Raw genomic sequence first — 22884 nt, forward strand, 5'->3', positions numbered from 1 at the left:
ATAAGTGCACAAATTGGAAAACCCCCTCTTTTCAGCCCCCTCTCTTGTCCTCTCTGAAACACCCATCGACATTAAAATTGGACGTGGAGTAGAAGACACCCTTGTTTTTGTTATACACTAATTTCGTGTAATTATCTGACCGGGAAAGGCTTTTTGTCTATAGATTTCTATTTTTTTCATAAATCATAAATCAGTTCCCCCCCCCCCCGCACGCCCCCACACAACACCCAATTACAAAATATACTTCAGATTCGTAATCAGCGTGTCGCGAACTACCAGAAAAGATACACATTTATCGCCTTTGCGACAACAAGTTTTTTTCACCTAAAAAAAACCGTAATCGGTACGTACCCCTTGCAGTTTTTGCCAAAACTGACCCATTTATTCATAAATGTCAAGATAAAACTCAAAATGACAAACAAAGGTTTGATTTGACTGCTTTGAAATCACGTATCACTGGCAAGATGCGTCGAGCGCTCTCTTATGAAACTTCTTTCGCTCAGTTTGCAACAGAACAATAGAACAATAGAAAAACTTTTAGGGGCAACAAAAGATTTTAAACCTTTGTTCGTCGTAAAAGTTTTTCGGTCTTATTTTTGCAAGTTTGAGGTGCAAAAACTTGGTGTCGCAAAATCGATAAATTTGTATCTTTTCTGGTAGTTCGCGACACGCTGATTACGAATCTGAAGTTTATTTTGGAATTGGGTACCAAAAAGAGGTACTTTTTTAACTTTTCAGACAAAAAACCTATTTTTGGCGCAAATAAAAATTGTCAAAAATTGACCCAAAATCGATTTAGCCCAAAAGACGTAACAGGGAGTAATCGATGCTCAGGAGCCCAAATCTGCAACTCCCAGGTCCATATCTGCTTCCGTTCGGGAGATACGTGGTCCCAAAGTACAAGATAGAAATACGTGTTCTTTATAAGTGTACAAATTGGAAAACCCCCTCTTTTCAGCCTCCTCTCTTGTCCTCTCTGAAACACCCATCGACATTAAAATTGGACGTGGAGTAGAAGACACCTTTGTCTTTGCTATACACCAATTTCGTGTAATTATCTGACCGGGAAAGGCTTTTGTCTATATGATTTCTATTTTTGTTCATAAATCAGGTTTTTTGGCCCCCCTGCACGCCCACACACAGCACCCAATTCCAAAATATTTCTTTTATACGTGGCAAAATGCGTCGAGCGCCCTCTTGCGGCCTCGTTTTTGGTCAGTTTTTAACTTCAGAGGAACAATAGGAGAGCGAAAAACTTTTAGGACGAACAAAGGTTTTGAAATCTTTTGTTCGACTTAAAAGTTTTTCGCTCTCCTATTGTTCCTCTGAAGTTGAAAACTGACCAAAAACGAGGCCGCAAGAGGGCGCTCGACGCATTTTAATCTTTTTTTTTTATCTTTTCCTTCCTGAAGTAGAAATATTAAATACGAGCATTCGTTTACAACAGTCGCTGTGGCGCAGGGGTTAGTGCTCCGGACTGACAAACACTGTATCATGAGTTCAAACCCCAGTGAAGGCAGTTTTCCTTTTACTATTCTTATACCTCTTTCCTTCCATTATGAACCTTAAATATTAGAAATGAGCATTATTTCTCAACAGTTGCTGTGGCGCAGTGGTTAGTGCTCTGGACTAAGAGAGACAGACAACACACTGTCATGAGTTCAAGACCCAACCAGAGTCTTTTAGTTTTCTGTTCTTTGGAGCAGGTGGAAGTATAAAGGTAAGAAACGAAGGTTACTTTATTGGGAACCAAAATGGTGTGATCGGTTGTTCCATCTGCAATGATACTGAGCACCATGGGCTCAAGCCCCGGTTGGGCCGGTGAATTCTGTAAAGGGAGCTCGTCGGTACCCCCTCCCCCTGACAAGGCTCCCAAGCGACACCCGCATTTGCTGCCCCCCTCCCTGACAAGGTTTCCAAATGGGTGAGGCGAGTAGGCAACCACCCCCCTCCCTGACAAGGTTCAGTGGAGGTGTAAATATTTTACAAACAACCAACAACCAGATCTTTAAATATTGGAAATGCATCCTAAGGTAGCTGATAGACAAAAAAAGTAGGCATCACAACGTCCCTGGTTCAATTTCAACTCACCTCTTCTTTTTTATTCTTCCAGTGAAAGCACATGTTAAAAAAAACTCACCATACATTTTTCACATTTTCTCAGTTTGCAGCTTACAAGTAAAAAACAACCAAAACTTGCAAATAAACAAACTGTGTCCACTTAGTGACAACAAAATATTGCATCTATATCAAACCCCCCAAAGAGAGGAGTTTTAGCATTCTCTAGACAGGGGGCAAAGAATTGTGATTTTCTTGCCATATAATTTGCACAAAATCCCACTTGACTATCTGACTGATGTAGAGTCAAGTGAGTTAACATTGGTTCAAGAATTAAGTGAGAACCAGAAATGATCAGACAATTCAAGCTCCCTAGACCACAACAAGGTGTACAAACTCACTCTTTGGACATCAACCTATTCAGTCACTGAGAACGTTTTACAGTACATAAGTTTTATGGCCAAAAATGGTATAAAATCCAGAAAGAACAGTCTTCCTTTTATGTGAAATATAGACCCAAAGATGTTGAATATGTAGGAGCAAATGGACATTACCCCTTCAATACAATAAAATATTTTAATAACAAAGCCATCTAGTATATAGACTACACAGAAGAAGGCAACTTTTCAGACAGTCTGTTGACCCCCTTGAGACTCAACTAGTGACAACTGCCAGGGATCACTTGAGGTGTGCTTTAAGATCATCCAACACATGATTATCACTTCTGAAGCAGATATCATTTACCTGATTGACTGTTTATACATTGTTCAAGGTTACTTCAGACCTATCTGTAATTTGAGCCACTTCAAAAACTAAAACTGAAGTTGACCAAATTATGTTCACGAAAAGGAAATGATTGCAATGGAGAACTCACAGTGGGGGCGCCATCATACCAGGTGTTCGATTCATCCGACCTTAACTTTTGGAGTTATTAAGGTGGTCAGAATTTGACCCTAAGTGACCTTTTACCTCTTCATTGAACATTCAGCTCTTGCACATTTCTGAGCATGAGGATGTCGAAAAGGATTTCAGGCTTTTGGCAGCTGATGACTCCAATTTACATTTCACCTCTTAACAGAACTGCTAAAAGTGTAATGCTCAGTGAGGGGGGGGGGGAGACCTACCATCAGCTATGACATTTTACAGATGCTACAGATGTTCACTTAACTCGACTACAAGGTTTTTGTATTTTGGCCGCTGATGACCTCAATTGACCTTTCGGACTCCGCTCAATAACTGGAGCAGCCAAAGAAATCAGTGCTGTAAATTTACATCCTGATTTTCATAAAATTCATGCAAGATATGCTTGGTGAGTCATCCCGTTTACAAGTTGGAACATGACATAAACATACGTTTACCTGCATACCATACAGTGGCATACACGCCGAGATTCCTTTTTGCATTTTGGCTAGAAATCAATCAAGCAAAGATTCCTGGCCTAGGATACTTATAAATTCCTCTCTTCTGAATTTACAGACTCTTTATGCATTAGATTATCCTTTAGCATCATCACATGACCATCTTTAACGAAAAACCTTTTATAATTTCCATCTGTAGATCTGAGAAAATTTACAACACGATACCCTTGAGAAGAGCACTTTTGAAAACATACAAGAGAGATAAAAACACCGGTATTTTAAGGTGCAGGGCAGAGATGGTCTTATGGTATTGCAGAAGTATTTAAGACTATGCATGAAATATAGATAGATTCCTCCAGAAAAAAAATTCTGCCAAAATGTTCCTTAAAATTTAGGAAAGCAGTTTTTCAAGTGTTTTAAGTACAGCTTTCATAACAGTATTTTCCATTTTATCTCTTGCTACTTCAAGGAAAAAAAACTGCATATTCTTAGTGCTTCAATATTTACACACATGGTCATACAAAAAAAAAATAGAAAAGCTTACATATATATAACATATATGTATATATATACTTATATCTTTTATGAAGCTGCAACATCGGTGGCTCAAAAAGTTTGTGATCCTGAAAGTTCAAGACCGGCAGGACTATCTGGTAGCTGGACTAAATCACTTTCAGATTCTTCTTCAACTTTAATCCTATTTCTAATCCCTCTGAAGGAAACTTCCATCGGCTTGTGTTTTTGGATTGATGAAGCGTTCGGCACTTCGCTACCAGAAATGGAACAAACTTTTCTGTCTTCTTCTGCCTTCAGGAGGTTATAGTCTGGTAAGCCTTTCCTGATCTGTTACCAGTTAGACCGTACTTTACTCGGAGATGAGATGGAGGCTTTCATGTCCATAATGAGACTAGAGAAGGGATCTGAATCAGCTACAGGGGCTTGAGATTCCAATTTATTGTCTCTGTCTGATGTTTCGTCATCTTCCCAAATCTCTTCTGGAGGTCTCTCGGGGAGCTGTTCCATGGTGGACACCATAGGTGGTTCTGTCCATAAAAGAGTATGAAAGAAAATTACTAGATAGGAATACACAAGCCATGTAGACAAAAGTACTGTACTCTGCATAAAGTGTAGATCATGCATGTTTCATTTGAAGACTCGAATGAGTCATGGATAGCCAATAAATTTAAGGGCGAACACTGACTGCTTTGGGTGATGGGAGGGGGTGGGGGGGAGTAAAATTTTCTTGGCGGGAGGGGGTCAGAGCCACAGACAGAGATGTAAGAACATTTAATGATTTCCCTAACTTATGTAATGTCAGAATGTCAATTTTTTTTTCTTTTTATAACCCATCTACTAGTAACATGTCTAGTATATATTGTTGTATCAACTACAGTAGTTACAGAATACTATTATGAAATGTAAAAAAAAAATTGTAAATAAAAAGGAATATATTACAACATGAAGGCCAAAAGTATTTGAGTTGCAATAGATTTACAAGCCACTGTATATTACAATGGAAAGACATGAAGGAAAACTTCATAAAAAAGATGACTTTAGAAACAAACCTCAGTTAATTTGTTGTCAAAAAAAAACTGTTGAAAAACAGTGCTATCAGGCCAGGTTGGATTTTTATGCCAATTTTAATTTTTGAGGGAACAACCCTTTAACTTTCCGAGGTACATGGTTTAGAGTGACAAGACTATTTACAGTAGTCTAATACTTTAACCATTAAGCTCAGTTCCTCAAATCCAACACAAAATCACAAAAAGAGTTTTACCTGTCTCAAATGACATGTTTACAGTCAGTGGTAGTACAAATTTGTCAACTTTTGGACAGATGGTGTTTAATTTTTATTCCATGGGTGCAAGGGTGTTGTTGTTTTAATATCAAGTTAAAGGAACATGCTTTGGTTGAGTGAGTTATTAGAATTTATGTAAAGCAATGGGTTAACATTAACATTAAAGCCTGTACTAGAAGAGCTGATATCATCAAGTTAGCCCTTTAAAGGAACAAACCAAAGGTTTTGCATATTTTAACGGTGAATAGCTTGAAACTGGATCAGCAGTGTATGAGTGTAAAATCTCAAATTAACCTTGTTCTGGTGGACTACGATATTATTGTGTCTTAAATTAAGCCTACATTTTGTCATTTAGGTAGATACTGAAGAAGTGACGGATATGAAGTCATGCTGTCGAGGAAGGAAACATTTCTTTTACAATTTTATATTAATTCTTATTCTCATTTCATTATCTGACAATAACACGGATGGATAAATGAACTACATCTCTAACCTACCCATAATCAGAAAGCAAAGCCATGATTCAAAGTGGAGGGTGGAGTGGAGGCAATAAGTAAGTGTTTACTATTGTGAATACAGGTGCTGAAAGTTTCTCTATTTTTCTATCATTATATTGATGATAATACTAGAGTTTCTGTTAATGGAAAAAAAAATAACAAGATTCTCTCTGGTAAACAGAGTAACAGAGTTTGGAGTGGGTTTAGTGGTACTGGATATGTGTTTTGGTGGGGTTACAGACAAAATCTAAGAGATGGGGAATCTAGGTCCCACCCCTGGCTGCATCCAAAACAGCAAAATACTAAGTAACTAGGTGTTTATTAACAAATAAATTACAGGTATTTAATTGAGATGGAGAACAACACACAATAACTGCAATGTCCCTAAATATTCCACTAAGACCAGCCCCCTCCTCTCCCATCCTCCCCGACCAATTCTCTCCTAGTCTCTTTAAGTGTAGGGTTTCCAGAAAGAGTTCTGACCATCCGATGTTAATATTGTTACACCCTTTTCAAGATTTTCCCCTTAAATATATTTATATCTTTGGGATTATAGAAAAAAATTATCACTGAATAGAACAAAGCATTATTTGTCAAAACAAACAAGACACAATGCACATACAATTTAAGGGAACACCCCCCCCCAAAAAAAAAAAAAAATCATGCACAGTTGCATATGGCAAAACTAATGGCAGGTATAATATCATTTCCAATACACTAGTAACTGCACAGCTACTTTCATGATGGGTTAAAAACAAGCAATTTGCTTTGCGTGAATACTTATTCAGTTCTCTGAAAAAGGGAATGTGCTTGATATCCTTACAATATCCACCAAATGTACTTTACACTGAATCTGAGGACAAGGAAATAAACTTGATGTATTCTTTAACGTTCGGACTCTGTTGGACTCCATCGCCTTTGGTAAGACTGAATATTACTAAGTGATATTTCATCACGGTTAGGGATACTTCCTTCCCGGGGTGGGGTGGGGTTGGCGGGGACATAAAATTTAATAACTGCACTCATTCAATACAAAAACTTGGTATCAATTCCATATAAGTTAGGTAACATCTTCGCTTACGAACTACCACAAATAAAACATTTTAACCAAATTTAAACCTGATTTATGCTTGACACTCCTGCTACTCGTGCTCAGGTGTATTTAGCAGCGAAGTAATTCTTTGTACGCAGAAACGAATGAAACTTGTCTAATATGTTATGGATCTTAGCATCTTTTACGATTACAACATAAGACAAGATGGCAATCCATGGCATCTGATCTCTTCTATGATGGAATGGATCTACAATGAACTTTGACCTTGACCCTTAACAGCTGCATAAGTTCTAATTTAAAATTTGTCCCATTATAGTCTACATATTTTGTGGTTTAATGACTTTTTCCAACATACTGACAAGCAGAAAATGGCTACAGTTTCTGGGTATTTGACCTTTTACCTATGACATTTAAACCAATCACCCGGCCAAGATCAAGGTTTACAGTACATGGTCAGGCACCTAAAACCAAGTTTGAACCTGATCGGACTTACAGTCTAGGAGTAGTTCACGACACACTCTTTTGCACAATTTAGAACAATTTTAACTTTAACTCAATTGGCCTGTTAACTACAAGCCTCAACAGCTAAATCTGTCTTGTTTTAAACTTTGTCTCTTCAGTCTCTACATATAATGCCTTTGTCAAACAAGTTGGCATGCAGAAAATGACTAAAAACCAATTTTTAGATTTCTTGACCTTTGACCTCTTCAATTGACGTCATCAATCACGCAGGCATGAGTTCACATGGTCAGGCACCCACCCACCAAGCTTGAACTTGACAGGACTTCGGGTCTAGGAGGAGTTTGCGACAAACTTAATTTTGCTCACTCACTCACTCACAAACACACCCACCCATCCACCCACCCGCCACCCACGCACACACACACACTCACATTTCTGATGTGGGTTGAAGTACAATATCTCATCTCCCTATACATTACATGAAGGGAGATGAGATCAAAACAAACTCAACACAAAGTCACAAACAGTTCTGCTTTACAGCAAGAAATAGAAAGTGGTCTACTTTAGAATGCACCGTGCAGTTTTCAGTACAGTCAACTGTTTAGAGTGTAAATTTAAAAATCATATCGTTACAAGCAACTTATTTTAGCCGCCCACCCCTCCTCCACTCACCACCACCCCAAATCGACTTCTATTTACCTTCCCAATCCTTTACAACTTGAGATAGTTTAAAATGTCGTTTAAAAGAAACATCGTTACCTTTCAACCAGTTACATTTATGGTAAGTAAACATTCAGTTTGGGATTATCCAATAACTTGTCTCAATAAAGTACATTGCATTTACTTTTCCCAGTCAGTTTCTTATATTTGAATTGTTTTACAAAAAGAATAAAACAAAGATAATATGATGCCAGCTGACTAAACCTTGGTTCAAATAAAACATGTTTAGTGAGTGAAACTTACTTATGACTGGTTAAAATGTCCCTGTAACTATCGCTACCACTGGACTCCGTGTTCAGAGATGAGCCATGCTTGTCCTCGGACTGAGCCGTATCTCCTAAATTTTCTATAGCGACCTTTTGTGGGGAGAATAAACTGCAGCGGAAGATAAAAGAAAAGAGAACCAACAATGTAGACAGACAGGGTGAAAGAAGAACAAACAAAATGCACTCAATGAACGTCAGGAAGCAGGTCGATGGCGAAATACCTCTTGTGGTAATGGGCTTAAAAATTATCCATCACTGATAGCAACAACTGTGGTATGCCCTTTAACCATTTCAATGCCTTAGGTGCCCTCTTGATGATCCTACAACTTTATCATCTAAGTCAGGGCTCTAAGACTGTCCAAAACTCCAGCCAAATTTTCGCCAAGAGCCAGAAAATACTGAGCAGCTGCGGAAAATGTTAAGGTTTTGATGTACAGTTTAAAAAAAAACACTGCAAGAAAAGTTGCTCTTAAAATTCTGCCAATTCTACATGTTTTTTTCTCACTTTGGAAACCATGCCCCTTGGTGCCTTTTCACAAGTGTATGTCAATAGCCTTGTTTTCCTACTAAAACTAAAAAGTTGCCGTAGTGCCCCTGCCATATTATGAAAATCAAAGACAATTTCTAATTCTCTCCTTGAAATAGTGGCTGTGCCCCTCCGGATTCCTAATTTGAGTACATAAATTAACTGGGTACTTCGGTAAAATTTGTAATTGCTTATGCAAGGCACCATACTGCATTAAATAAAAGCTTTCAGTATATAAATATCTCTGCATCCTACCCTGTTGGTTTCTGTTACTGCTTATTGTTGCTCCATTTACTGATACTGTTAAATTAACAAACTACTTATTATTGCCTTTTGTTTTCCAAAATATTCTATTTTGATTATTCTCATGTGCAATTACTCCACCGTAATGTTCAACTACAGTAGTAGCAGTTTGGTCTAACAGTTGTTAAATGGATTCCAGAGGGGTGAGAAAGGTAGGGATTTGGGACAGGTACAGTGACAGGACTCACAGGAGTAAGGATTGGGGAGTACAACAATTACAGCCCATCATATATGGAGGGACTACGCCTACCTGCGGAAAGAAATATGATGTTTGTCCAGACGAAGGACAGATTTATCCTCTAAACTTCACAAATTAGGGAAAAGGGCAGTAGAACATTTGAAAGAGCTATTTGCATTAGAAAATAAAGGAATGTCTATGAAAACCTCCACAATTCTGGAAGGATACAAAAGCTTCTGAAACCCTACTTCTCTTGTCGCTTGCACCATTGTCCCTGCACCCCACCACCTCCGTCCTTTCACTGCAAATCACATGGACCCATGCAATAAAATGCTGCTATTTTTGCCACGTACAGTACCTGGATAGATTTATAAGAATCAAGACAAAACATTGAGATCTAAAAACAAAAAACACCACCTTTATTGTTCTACTCCACCTTTTGACCTTTTGACATGAAGTCGAATTCCCATATCATGACATCAAAAAAAATATGCCTCCCAATAATAAAGTTGATGTGATTGCCATCAGAAATGTTTGAAAGGAATGAATGTTTGAAATGTTTCTAATCCAATATGGGGAGTTTTCAAGCCACAGCAGCGCAAAGTTTTGGTATTTTGTGGTTTTATCATTAAAATAGCCCTTTTGACAACTATTTCGTTTATAATTAGCGCATTATAAATCTTAGTTATCATTAATCATTTTTTAATTATCATTAAAACCATATAATACCAGCGTTTGTGAAAGGTATGCGTTACAAACTGTTTCAACTTCAAAGTGTCCCAGATGTTGAAAAGCCCTGATAGTATGTAGGCCTACTTAATTTATCAATAGAGTAATATCATGCTAGTACACTGTTGAGTCGGAAAATAAATGTGAACAACCATTTCTTGTGAGATAACGTGTGGCGTGTGTGCGGAAACACAAGTACCAAAACATACCGGTTTTTTTTTTTACTCATTTAGTAAGATAAAGAAAGCTAAGTGCTAAGTATTATTTTTTTCCAAATTTGGATTTAAAGTTATCCCTTTGACTTCTGCATGACTAGCACTACATATTTCAATGTTCAATTTGGAATATTTTACTCCCATTCACAGCATATCAGCACAGGCAGTCCAAGAGTTAACACATTAACATCTTCATGAATGCCATACGGTTCTGACACAACCAAACTTTTGCCGCATGCTCTTGCGTGCCTCACATACCTCATTAATATGGACAATTCTTGTTTGGTTATTCATCAAAGTCAATCAACCATAGAGATGCAGCCGTTGAAGATTTGACTGAACGCCGAAACGACCACAGCAGCATGTACTACTACTAATGGTATGTACAGTATTTCAGCCACTACACCCCCGCAATCATCAGGCCCTAGCTGCAGGTACTACTACTAATTTGACATGTATTACCACTACTACTAATTTGACATGTACTAGGCCCACTACTAATTTGACATGTATTACTACTAATTTGACAGGTATACTACTACTAATTTGACATGTACTACTACTACTACTACTAAATTCATGTGTGTTACATCTAACTTGACATGTACTACTACAGATGTCAATACACTGGGGCGCCTTGTGTGACAAAACTATACGCCAAGTACATTGATTACTTCTCATATATTATGAATAAATATATATATATATTATGAATATATATATATATATATTATGAATATATATATATGGTAGTTTGTATATATATATATGTATATATATACATACATACATACATACAGTACTGCTCACGTATAACTCCGCGTAGACGTATACTCTACGTTTATCTACGCGATTATACGATGTTATACGTTTCATTACGCAACTTTCTATGCGGTGTCTACGATGCGTCTTCCCGTGTCTAGGCGGCTTAGGGCTTCGCTCTAGTTCCCCTGAATGGGGATTATACGTACAATCTCGTATAATCTGTAAACGTAGGGTTTTCGCAGCCGCTTTGCATAGCAGAGCTTCTATGGGTTAGAATAAACTGTGATGAAGAAAAGAGTCGGTAAACTCAGTATCGCACCAAGCCCAATTAATGACTTTACAAAATATTCAACCACAGAGTTAGCATATACTTAAGCCGATAAGAATAGGAGTAACAAAGAAAACAGCGCTACTAGGAGCACAAACGATCGATACAATCAGTGCAAAAACTTTAGCGAGGAAACTATATTAATTACGACAATGTGCCCCAGTCTGTTCCTATGTATACGAGTTCCTCCCGTTAGGCATTAAATTGAATGTAGGTAACAATCTATGAGAACTAGGTAGGCCTTGGCCGATCCTACCTCTTAACCTTCATCAAAAGATACGCCGTATACACCTCGCAAGAAAACCACGATAACCTTCAATGAAAAAACAATATCTTTGCACTTGAATATCTGACATCCCCCAAAATGAAATGATAAGGTTTAGACCCAGTACTTCTTAATACATCAAGAGATTCCAATTACTAGTCAAAAATATTTTCTGAAAAAAAACCTTACAATATTTTTCACAAATATTCATGCTTAGATAAGTGCTTCTTCACAATCAACGAGCCGCCCCGAAATTCACTCCGCTTACGTAAAACTTCTATATATATAACACATGGAAAAACCCAAGGTTTTACACACATGATTCCCATTGACATTGGTCACAGAACATAAGTAGGTCATCGACATTCGAACTTGCCCAAGTTCATCACACCATGGGAACGACACAACAAATTGAACATGATTGTACATTCTCTCGCCATCTGGACGCCGAGTGTAAATTTTGGTGTAATATGCAAATTATTAATGGTACTGTACTGCGAGGTTCAAACTTAACCTATTGCGACACACACAAATTTTGGGAAGCTTTTGTAGAAGTAACTTTTGTAGCAAATGTAAAGTACTGTAAGGTACTATAATTTATAAAAGATGGTTTTCTTCAGTTGGTAAGGAAAAGGGGTGTTTCGGTGAACTCAATCTCTTTTCTTTGTATAGTATTTGGATACTTAAAATGACCATGTACATGCAGTTTCTATTTCTCTTTAAGTTAGCTCTACTTAGCATTTTTATCCTTTGTGGATCTTTATTGGACAAAATACGAAATGTATTGTTTGACGCCAGTTTTTAACGGTAAGCATTTTTTAAATTGTTGACTAAGCTTCAAATCCATTTTCAAAAAAGTATGTGTTCATGAAGGTGTTATGAAATCGACATATAGCTACTGTGGGGTAGGAAAATATTAACTTAACCACATTAATGAAATTTGTTCTAACCAAATAAAATACATGTTTCTCGTACTGAGATCTGAAAATAAAACGGGCGGCCATTTTTCTTCTTTTCATGCGCTAATACTAGTTTGGAATATGTGGCAACCTTTACAAAATAATTTTTAAGGATAGCTTAGATTTCTTGTAATCCGAACAGAGACTTGGGAATCAGGAAAAAGAGGCACCTTGTGCGAATGAGAAACATGGTTTGTTTTTCACCGGCCCTGCTTCAAAGTTGTTGGGTGGAAGTTGTTTTTCTTTTCATTCTGTTGGAACCAAAAGTAAATTATGTAAAAAATTGACTTCAAAATGTTGCCAACTATTCAAAGTAAACTTATACTCTGTGGAACATAACCTCTGTAACTGAAAAATAAAAATCGGGAAAAGAAACCTATTTAACGAAAAACAGTTATAAGTTCTATGCCGGCAAACACTTTACCTTCAACCTCATCGCTGCTAGGTGAATATCATGTCTTAAACTACGATTTAAGAAACGGCTGTTTCAAAAATCTCACTAATTCTTTTGGCGACTTTAATGTTATTTATTGAGCACAATAGCATTTCCTGCGTATAAACTCGTACAGGGATTATACAAGGTGTCTCCGCGGTGTGTAAGCGGCAATTTGTTTGTCAACAAGTTTATATGCAATTGTACGTTTTTATACGATTCTGTGCGGGTACACATGTCCAGTTATACGTGAGCGGTACTGTATATGGTATAAGCGTGAAACTCTGAGTAGCAATGGACTCTTAATAATTCAACGTTTATTACAATATATATATATCAATATATATATATATATATATATATATCATGCTCTACTTCGGTATTGAGCCCTCTCACCCTTGATAGTAGTTTAGCTATATTTTATAGTTTGGCTCCTGAACCTCGGTTGAGCACTCTACCTACTAACAGCAGTACGCATTTTTACAGCTAAGTATGGATCCATACAACACGAACTATTCGGGCAAGAACATTCCTTTGCCATCAACTGGAGAATACTTGAAAAGACTGCTAGAGATGACAGAGAAGCTGATAAATGGATGCGATGGAGAGCATTATTTTTCCTGGCCGACACTGACACCGATGCGAAAACGAGTGACACCAGCCTTGACGAGGACAACATCACCACCACTGATGCATACAGGCTAAAATTGAGACTTGCCCCACCACAAATCCCAGAGTTGGTCTCATTCGAGTTCGATATGCTGGAAATGGTCGAGAACATTAAGTTCAAGGAAGGGACGGAGAAGTTCCTGTCCGACCTCTAAAGAAATCTTCGTAGAAGCGAACAAAATCAGGAACATGTACAAGATCGACCCCACCGAATATGTTGAGTTGCTAAACTGAAAACAGTTCTCAGAATTACAAATACGCGGACCGCAACATCGCCACCAAAATAGACAATGAATACATAAGACTAGCTGAAAAATTAAAAATAGGTATCCGAAAAAATATGTGACAATCAAGGACCACAAAGAAAATTTCCAAAATAACACAAAATGCAGCCTAATAAGCCCAACAAAACCTGAAATGGGACGCGTGAGCAAGGCCATGCTTGACCGCATAAATGCAGACATACCACAAGCGTACTGGAATGGTTTAACAATTTACACGAAAAGAGCGGTCTCACCTTTCTGGTCTTTGATATTGTTGATTTTTACCCCTCGATAAGCAAGGATCTCCTACACAAATCTCTAGCATGGGCCAAAGCATACACCAGAATCAGTGATACCGAATACGAGACTATCATGCACGCAAGGCGATCTCTCCTTCACGATCACAAGGGCAAGCCTTGGGAGAAGAGAGACACGGGTAACCAATTAGACGTCTCAATGGGTGCATTTGACGGAGCAGAAGTTTGTAAATTGCAAGTGGGACTATTCATTTTGAACGACCCGGAGAAAAACCCTGACATCACTAGTTTGGGACTATACAGGGACGATTGGCTAGCAGTAATGAGGTCATGCTCAGGCAGCAAAGCAGACAGAATACGAAAAGCCCTAATCAAGATTTTCCATACATGTGGACTGAAAATCACTGTCCAAACGAACTTGAAAACAGTCAACTTCCTTGACGTCACTTTGAACATGAATACCGGCGAGTACCAGCCCTACAGAAAACCAAACAAGGAACCAATCTACATAAGCAAACACTGGAACCACACGCCTGCAATAATAAAGAACATTCCGTCAGCCATCGAAAGAACAGTCTCTAGTCTATCATCTAACCAGGACGCATTCAAGAAAGCAGCACCCACCTACAATCATGCCCTCCGGTCAGCTGGATACAACTATACTATCAAATACCAAAACAAGGGAAACGAAAACACCAAACAGAACAAGAAATGCAGGTCAAGGAAAATCACATGATACAACCCCCCATACAGCAAAACGTAAAGACCAACTTTGTGGCGGACTTCCTAAAACTCATCTACAAGCAATTCCCACAGACCAACAAGCTACACAAAATCTCCAACAGATCAACAGTCAAAATAAGTTACAGCTGTATGAGAAACATGCAACAGATCATCAAGTCACACAACTCAAAGGTCATGAAAGAAACGAGCCAACCCCCCCAGGAAAAGACATGCAACTGCCGAGAAGTAGATAGTTGCCCACTACGCGACAACTGCTTGGTTAATGATGTCATTTACAAAGCCACCGTCAATACACTGGGAAATTGTGACACAGTCCAATACGCACAAGTGGCAGTCCGGTCTATGCAATAATTGCATAGAAGAAAAGCTCCAAATTACCACCCTCAAAAGCAACATGCTCAACAAGAGTAGCGAGCTCATCTCTACCTGTAGACATGGCAACAGACACAAAAGGAAACCACCAAGCCGTGTCAAACCCAAACGGTAGTTCGTGGAATAGCGACCCATACTTTATTACGGATCAGTATGCCTGACGATCGCTGTACAACTACTTGTACAAGCGTGAAACTCCGAGTAGCAATGGACTCGTAATTGTTAACGTTTATTACAATATATACATATCTCTATATATATATATATATATATACATTAATATATACATATATATATATATATATATATATATATGCTCAGTAAAGATATAAAGAAGATCTCCTCTTCCAATAAGTTACTAGTTTTCGCCGACAAATCTAGGAACATGTACAAAATGGACCCAAACGCATACAACAAGATCCTCAGCGAAAATATAACGACAAAGTACAAACATGCAGACCCCGGTACTTCGGACAGCATATCCACTGAGTTCATCAAAATATCAAATGAGCTGGACATCTCTGACAGAATCGGCAAGTCCGTTGAAACCCCTGCATACATCACATTGAAAGATTATAAAGACGACTTCACCAGCCGCCCAACCTGCAGACTGATCAACCCATCAAAAAGCGAGATGGGCAGAGTGAGTAAGCACATGTTAGACCGCATTAACACCAACCTAAGGAAACGACTACAGGTCAACCAATGGCGCAGCACCCCTGCTGTTTTAGAATGGTTCTCAGCTCTGAAGGATAAAGCACACCTCACATTCATGATCTTCGACATCGTTGACTTTTATCCTTCCATCACCAAAGAGCTACTCAGCAAATCACTATCATGGGCCTGCCAGTATACCCCAATCCAGGACACCCAATATGCCACCATCATGCACGCCAGAAAGTCCCTCTTATACGATCTTGTGGGACGCCCTTGGGTAAAACAGGCCACCACAGATGCCTTTGACGTCACTATGGGCGGTTATGACGGAGCTGAAGTCTGTGAGCTGGTGGGCTTGTACATCCTTCATAAGTTAGGTGATCTCATCGACTCGCACGATATTGGCCTCTACAGAGACGATGGTCTAGCTGTACTCAGGAACCACTCGGGCAGCCAAGCGGATAGAATGCGGAAACTATCGTAGCAGCCTTTCATACCTTCGGTCTAAAGATAACCACCCAAGCCAACATTAAGACCGTTAACTACCTCGACGCTACGCTGGACCTATGCACCGGCACACATCCCCCATTCCGTAAGCCTAATGACCAACCCATATATGTTCACTGCCTCTCCAACCACCCCCCGGCAGTCACCAAACGTATTCCAGAGAGTATCGGCAACAGGATCTCCACTCTTTCATCTAACAAAGAGATCTTTGACAACGCTGCCCCCATATACAACGATGCGCTCCGAGATAAAAACGAGGCTACATCGACCACCTAGTATACAACAACAGTACGGAGAGCAGCAAGAAGCTACCCAGAAAGAAACCCCGTACCAGGAACATAATATGGTTTAACCCACCTTACAGCCGTAATGTTAAATCTAATGTGGGGAAATTGTTTTTCAGACTACTCGCCAAGCACTTCCCGAAAGGAAATAAGCTCCACAAAATTTTCAACAAAAACAACGTGAAATTGAGTTACAGTAGTATGGGCAACATGCGATCAATCATCAACAGCCACAATAACCGGCTTTTAACACAAAACGAGCTTAGAGTAAGGGTGCCCCCTTCGTTATTGAGTGGAGCGTACTTAAGCATTCCAATACACGCATGCGTAGATCTGGTCAATGTAACCTTTGTATTGATGAGAAGCTTTGTATCCTCCTGTCCAAAAACCCGCATTTACTCAATAAGAGATCTGAATTCATCTCCAAGTGTCGCCACAATAGGCTCAAACCAATGAACCGTGCACGTAAGAAATAGGGTTCGTGTTCCCCATAGAATATATCCGCGCAGCGAGTATTTGTTCAGTTGTCTGACGATCGCCACCCCAAGGGCGTGAAACTCCGAGTTACAGCTGTACTTACCAAGGCATATACTTATTTATATATATATATATATATATACGCACAAGTAATTGCGTATTATATTCAAATTACTCATACACCTCGTATTTATAGGTTATGCATGACATATTTGCATAACATATATTTATAAATAGTAACTAATATATATGTTACTTTCATCATTAAATATAATTTTGTCCGGCACGGCTTTCCGTATGATGAAACGTTCGGTGAGCTCATTAACATATATATATTATATATAATAATAATAAAAATAAGCAAATATTTATAGAGCGCTTTATGCAAAGGCCTCAAAGCGCTTAAACAAGTACACAAATATGCAAGTCAAATCACTGTAAATTTTTGGAATAAATGAGTTTTTAAGAGACGCTTACAACAGTCAACCGATGGTGCATTGCGAATTGAAGATGGTAGATTGTTCCAGAGATGAGGTGCAGCAGAGATGAAGGCTCTTTCTCCATAAGACTTTGCGTTTGGGGTATGGCTGGTGGCAAGAAAACACTTTGTAGACGAGCAAAGTTGGCGTTGAGGATGATACTGAGGAATTAAATTTGTAATGTAACCAGGGGCAAGGGAGTGTTGTGATTTGTACGTTATGAAGAGGAGCTTATAAATTGACCATTGTTTTAATGGAAGCCAATGGAGTGATAGAAGCACTGGAGATATGTGATCATGACGCAATGAACATGATATTAACCGGGCAGCAGAAGTCTGAACAGTTTGACGTTTTTTCAGTGTAGAGTCAGGAAGGCCAAATAAAAGGGAGTTACAGTAGTCAAGCCTGGGCATTATCAAGAAACATGAAAGAAACGATATATATAAGACACTGGTTTTCGTGGGTGGGAGTATACAAATGCATGGACCGGGCGGCAGTCAGCAGTGCACGTGGAAGCATATACGAATCACTTTCACCCACATAGGGCCCCTCTAGTAACGCAGTAAATACACATGATGTTGAGGCATCTGCACACAACTATTAAATCAGCATCATTTCAAGCGTAAGCGAATATGATTTTTTGTCTCTGGTTGAAAGGTTAGCAGAGCTCATCGCAAAACAAGTTTTGCAGGTCGTTGGGGGAAGACAGGTCAACAGGTAATGGAATGCACGTTCCTTTTCATTTATAGCTTAATTAGTTTCAAGGTTGAGCCTGAACTTAAGAAGAGTTCCAAAGTTACTTGTTAGGCTCACTTTATTGTTAGTTGGGCCCACTAATAGTATCTGTCGAATTCAAGTCAGGTCTTGAGATAGTTAATCCAGGGTAACGTTAAAAAAATTGATTGCATCGGTAAACCGCTCCTCATGATTATTTCAGATTTCAGAGAGCTGTTTGGCAATTATACAGTGTGAGTTTATAGTATTAAACTGTTTACCTATTTTAGACTCACCATGTTTATCCTACCATGTAGTCTGTATAATATGTCTTCTTTCTCTGTCATAAGGCATTCTTTCTGCTTTTAGTCTTCCCTCAAGCACTAGTAACAGCCTTGGAATTTTGAACTTCTTTGGCCATTAATTCCTATTTTGATAGAAAACAAACAAAACACACTGTTGATTCTTCATAGTTTTAACTTATCAAATATAGTTTCTGTGATTCAACTTATGAAATTCTATGCTGACCGAAAGTATGGTAAAATAAAGTACTAACATGTTATTAAATTGTTTGTTAACAGGTGTTGGACTTCTGAAAATGATTCTGATTCTTATGCGGTCAAATAAAATGTCCTACACATAGACACACAATATTGCTCAACCAATTGCTGAATACTAGTCGGCATGATAAAAGGGTCTGTGGTAGTATACACCAATTAAATGCCCCAATACACACTTAAAAAAAAGTAATGTGATCCCTTATTCTAGACAGCTCTCACTAGCTAAATGCTACCCATACTGGATAGCTGACAAGTTGACCATTCATAGCACCCTCAATTTTCTATATCATATATACCATGCAGATTGTTTGTTTACTATGAGAGCCTGAAGTTTTCCTCACTTGTAAACAAACCTCTTTACTCAGCAGTAATCAATTTTTGTATGCTGTTCCAGGGAGGCCTAAAGTGGTCTAAACTTGCCTCAACTGACCCAATTTGTGTACCACTTGTACTTCCATTCTTGAACCATAAGAGCAAAGCCAAGAAAAACCAGAACCTGATTTATGACATATCAAAATATGTTATCCTGTTGCTTGTTGGCACTTTTTCAGAAGGAGAACACTTCTGGTGGATTGCTATAGACATTAATAGGAGTATGCCACCTTAAGTAACAGTTGAAAATTTTCAAACTCTGCTTAAACCTCCTTTTATGATAGTTTGAGAAGTTGTGACTTACATCATTTTTGTTTATCTCTGTCTATTGGGTGAATCTTCATATGGTGTCTCACACATGTTGTACAGTCTTTATGGATAATACAGTAATGAAGTCTGTACAAGTGGGTGCCCAATGGTTGACATATTCCCTGGTGAGATAAGAAGTCATTCCATCAGCATGACAGGCATCTACTGCATGTCTAAATTGTTCTTGGGTCCACAGAATGTGTTTTAAGTACAGTCCCTCAGTTTGGTGCTACTTACCCCCTCTGGTGGAAACTTGACACAAGTTGACCTTCTTCCCTCTAGAACTTTCATCACTCTCAGCATCCAGTAAGCATAAGCACTTAGATGTGGCCTAAAAATGAAAGAGAAAAATGTACTTGTTACTATGGCACTGCTTTTCAAAGGCACTTTGTCAGATTTTGGTGCAAATATTACTCAGGAGAGCTATGTACTAGCTGTGACCAGATCTATAATGAGGGCGCTGTTCAAACAACATTCCAAAACAGCTGTAGTGGATATAGTTTCTCAGTGTAAGTCTTGTTCTTGTATCATTCTATGTGCAGCTATTCAACTGCTTAGACTTCCAATAAATGCTTACAACAAAAAACAAAAAAAATAGTGGATAGGTCACTGGAAAATTGTTATATTTTAAGGATAAAAACTGATTATTATTTAGAAGAATGGGTAAAAGGAGAGGCATGTTTGGTAGGCATTCAACAACCTTTAAGCCAGGTAACAGGTTTGGTTTTACAGCTCATACAGCTGATGCCAACCAGACTGCCTAGCCCTTCTGATACAGATGCGACAACTAATTCCTCTTGCAAACCTGCTAATAAAATGCTCTGCAAGGAAAGTATAGAATGTAGTTAACTCACCACCTAAAGGACATGAGATATTTAAGGATATATTAAAGGATATATTAAAGGACATGAGATATTTTCAACTCAGTCACAACAAACCATGTTCTCAGGTCTAATAGGCACCATGCTGGTAAGCTCGATCAAATGGCTCATAATTGCATCATAATGTTTGCAGAATCTACAGGAAACAGGTTAGTAAACCGTTCAAGGCTTATTAAGAGTCTATCACGGTGCTATGATGACACACAGAGAGACAAGCAATGGATGTTGGGGCCTCCCTATATCTCTTTCTGGATGAATTTATGGGACTTGATTCAAAGGTTGAGTTTGGATGCATTCTCTGTAGCTACCAAAGTGAGCTCTTGCCCATCGACAAAGTTTTTAACTCAAGAAGAAAACCTGGCAAGACTTCTTCAGAACTAAACATTGCATTGCAGTCAGGCTTGCATCAGATGTCGATCAGTTCAAGTGCAGCTTGTAGATTGCTCAGCAGCATCTCTCTTCCAAGTCCTGCTGTCAGTACACTACAAAAGTCGGCTAACCAGTTTGACCTACATGTAATGAAAGAAATTAATGAAAATGATATGTCAGAAAAGGTGTGTGTAAAGGAGACACTGCAACTGCATGGCCTCTCAAATGACTCTCCATTTTTTGCAGAATATGATTGTCAATATAATAACCCTCTGAGTAGTGCAAAGAGGAAGAATCCATTTGTTCCTGCAAGCCAATGCAGAGATTCAGTTGTTGAGAATGTCACTATGGATAAATTTTGATTGGTTACCATCACAGTAACAAATTGTACTTAATTGGTGAAATGAAAAGAAGATGGGGTCACAAGGTACAATGTCCAGGCCGTGAGGGCTGTTCAGTAAAAATGCCAAAGTGAAAGATGAACAAAATGGTGGAAAGATTTGTGCATCCAAATTACTTACTGGTAAGAACCCACTAAAGGTCAAGTGCCTCACAACTGATGTGGATGGCAAGGCATGTAAAGGGTTCAGTAGTAATGGCTGCAGCTATACTCATTCTGAAACAGAGAACCTGTTAGACTAAGTACACTAATAAACAGGTCACTCCACATAGCAATGACTAAAGCAGTACTCTCCTCTGATATGTTACCTGCAAAAGCTGTGACTGAGAAGCACTTGATTCAAACATGCTTTGCAGAGGACTTGGCCTACCCTGTACAGGCAGAGGTGACTGATTGCAGGAGAGTCCTCAAATATGAACACTGTAAAAGTTGTGAAAGCTTTATCAACATGTTTGGACTGTCTTGCAAAGTGCTACAGTGGACATCATTCACATTGCCAAAGCATTCATTTGTATGCAAGGGGGGCAGGAAGTACAAAATTTACATTTATACCAAATGCTACAAAGAGTTCTCTGCTAATATCCCACACTGACAGCACACAACTAATTGAATTACTTGAGACACTCACCTGCAGCAAACCATCATGGTCCACCTGCTTTCAGACTTCCACTCAAAAAGCAGAGGGAGTCCATCCAAAACATAGCACCATATTTCACACAACAGTCAGTACAGGGACCACAGTTCCATACACATCACAAATAAAGGGCCTGAAGAGTTCATCTATAGCCAGGAAGACGAAGGCTGCAGGATTAAAGGTGAGCTCGAATAGTCTATGTATCCAGACTCTGAAACAGATGCAAAGAAAACAACAGTATGATAAATTACGTAAGAGAGGCAGAGCATACAGAAGGAGGAGAGCACAACTCAGAGTGAGAGAGAGAGTACAAGCTACATGGTAGAAATAAAAACATAAACCAGTGCCATCAAACTTGCAAGACCTGCTGTTGTTACACTGCGAGATTCTGCTGAGAGATGTGACACCTCCACACATAGGCTGTTGTGGCATAAGTGGGAGATGTAAAATGTTTGGTACTTCAAATTTGTTTTCTTTTCACCATACTTTTGAAGAGCATATATGCAAGAATGTGGACCCTGATGGTTTTTCTCTTAGCTGCCAGTGGTGGCTTTGTTACAATCACTGTTTTGTTTGACTCTAAAACATACATTATGCATGACAATCCCTATCAAAACAATCAGTGTCCATTTCTTGCATGATAAAGTAGCACTTGGACAAATGCAAAAAAACACAACTGAACACTCAACTATGAATGTAATACTTTACATTAGATTCCTAGTTGCCTCCATCACAATGGTTTATCATAATATCTACATTACTAGACAAATGTCCATTAACCACATGAGCTAAAATATTACCATTTAGTAACAAAGACAGCAAGGGACCTAGAATATTCAAATGTTTCTTTTTCCCACAAGCATTAAGTCCAAAGCAAATTTGCAGTGGTGCCAACATATTCAACTATTGTCTGCAAAACTGAAGTTTCATGGTTACTCTCACTAGCCATATGGTCAATAACTTCAAAATATTTGATTTTTTTTTAAAAACTTTGTGAATGTTTGGACAATCTTTCAGATCAA

General features: G+C 38.6%; 1 long non-coding RNA gene across 23 annotated transcripts in view; it reads right to left on the reverse strand.

Annotated features, from left to right (window-relative positions):
* Positions 1-2097: 2097 nt before the first annotated feature.
* The window catches only part of LOC139961378 (uncharacterized), a 42823-nt gene continuing 22036 nt past the window's right edge, over positions 2098-22884 (reverse strand). For 11 of the 23 annotated variants that reach the window (XR_011790822.1, XR_011790811.1, XR_011790826.1 and 8 more), the window contains 6 exons: positions 21857-22073; positions 19816-20968; positions 19574-19700; positions 18634-18764; positions 8191-8322; positions 2098-4459 (listed from right to left, as the gene is read on the reverse strand). This is a non-coding gene — a long non-coding RNA (uncharacterized lncRNA). Of the gene's footprint in view, positions 4460-8190; positions 8323-8604; positions 8620-9448; positions 9579-12651; positions 12733-17621; positions 17785-18633; positions 18765-19573; positions 19701-19815; positions 20969-21349; positions 21445-21856; positions 22074-22884 lie in introns of those variants that run through there. The other 12 variants (XR_011790816.1, XR_011790817.1, XR_011790824.1 and 9 more) reach the window with 12 other exon arrangements.

Source organism: Apostichopus japonicus, chromosome 20 (assembly GCF_037975245.1).
Source record: "Apostichopus japonicus isolate 1M-3 chromosome 20, ASM3797524v1, whole genome shotgun sequence".
NCBI lineage: Eukaryota > Metazoa > Echinodermata > Holothuroidea > Aspidochirotida > Stichopodidae > Apostichopus > Apostichopus japonicus.